This window comes from Microtus ochrogaster, chromosome 18 (genome assembly GCF_000317375.1).
Source record: "Microtus ochrogaster isolate Prairie Vole_2 chromosome 18, MicOch1.0, whole genome shotgun sequence".
Lineage (NCBI taxonomy): Eukaryota > Metazoa > Chordata > Mammalia > Rodentia > Cricetidae > Microtus > Microtus ochrogaster.
This window is the reverse complement of record NC_022020.1, coordinates 58,137,473-58,139,318: the sequence shown is the minus strand read 5'-3', so window position 1 is coordinate 58,139,318 and position 1,846 is coordinate 58,137,473.

Genomic DNA, 1,846 nt, shown 5'->3' with positions numbered 1-1,846 from the left:
CCCAAACAAAATAAATAAAGCTAACACACACACACATATTCCCCAAACAAAATAAATAAATAAAAATGGAGAACCATTGCTGAAGTAACTAGAATAGTGGCGGAGAACCTTCATGTTAATACTCAACCGTTCCTCACTTCAAGTTGAAGGCGGCTATACAACCAGACACAGTGTTGTATGACTTGGATCTTAGCACTCTGAAGGCAGAGGCAGGCAGATCCCTGATAATTCCAGGCCAGCTGGGGCTACGTAGTGAGACCCTGTCTCAGAGAAAGAAATCCCACATGAGGTGGAGCAGAAACAATTCCCTGGGTGGAAATCTGAAGAAAAGAAATCCTGCAGGATGTTCGGACGGGATGCAATTTTCGTCAGAATTCTTTGTCATTAAATAGAGCAGAGGGTCAGGGACCAGGAAAGGGAAAGTCTTATAGGTTCAGACTCATGCAAGCAGCACTAATTGGAGTCCACGGGTTATTAAAAAAAAAGAAAAAAAAAGAAAAAAAGAACAGGTCATGAAAGTGGCAGGAGAAGCGGACATGTTTGAGGGAGCAAGGGAGTGGGTGGGGGAGTGGGGGAGTGACTCCAGCCATATGGTGCCCCCATATTCAGGGTGGGTTTTCCTCCGACTCAGTTAACTTTTCTGGAGACAGCCTCACAGACAAGCCCCGAGGTGTATCTCTTAGCTGATCCCGAATCCAGACAAGCTGACTCTGAGGACTCACCTTCACATCCTGCTTGCCAACTTCCCATCTCCTAACGTTCAAGCAATGACTCCTGGGGCACGTCTGGAGGTAATGCTATGCTACAGAATAGCAAGTGTCAGGGGGCCACAAGGTCCAGCTCATAAAGTTGCCACAGATGGCCTTAGCAATCACCAACGTGTCGCCTCACCCGACTCAGCTTCTCTCACACCCGTGTTATTCACTAGGACGTATTTACCTTGGAGCACCTGGTGGCACTCGGTACATATTTGTTCAGTAGATGGACATACTCAGAGAACATTCGGTCAGTCCCAGGGGCATGTGTCTGTCATCCCAGCTGCTTGGGAGGCTGTGGCAGGAGGATCACTGCAGCCTGGAAGTTCAAGGTCTGGGTAGGCAACAAAGGAGACATTTTCTCAAAACAAACAAGCAAACAAACGAGTCAAAGCAAGAGTCTAAGCTTCAGCAGGAAAGCAGAGACCCTCTCAGAGCTGTCCTTTCTGGTACTCTTACTGCACTCCAAGCCTCTTCAAACACCATCCCTCTGGTTCATTTGAGGGGTCCCAGCTTTCTTGCCTTGCCCTGTTTTATGAATACACAGAGCTTCCTTCTGCTTCAGGATCTTTATACCTACTCTTCTCATATTTGCACACCGCTCACTTCTTGTTCTAGTATTACTGTTATTTGCTTGGTTTCTGTTTGGTCTTGTTTTGAGACAGGGCCTCACGACGTAGCCTTGCTAGCCTGGAACTTGATACATGGGCTAGACTAGCCTTGAGCTCTCACAGGTCTGCCTCCCTTCATCCACCAAGTGCTGGGAATAAAGACATGCACCACTGTGCCCGGTTTATAGCACACTGCTTGATGTCCTTCAGGTCCCTGCTCTAACGCCAGCCCCTTGGAGAATCTCCTGATTGTCTCATGTAAAACTGTACTTGATTTCTCCCAATCTCTTTATACACTGTGATCTTCTAAAGAAAAAAAAATATCAGCTTAATTAAACGCCCTTTCAGTTACATGCTTATCACGTGTATCCCCCACTAGAATGCAAGCTCTTTGAGGGCACAGAATTTGCCTTGGACACCATCATGTTCCCATCTAGTGCAATACCTTGTAAAAGGAGACTGCTCTTTGGTTTCCCGACC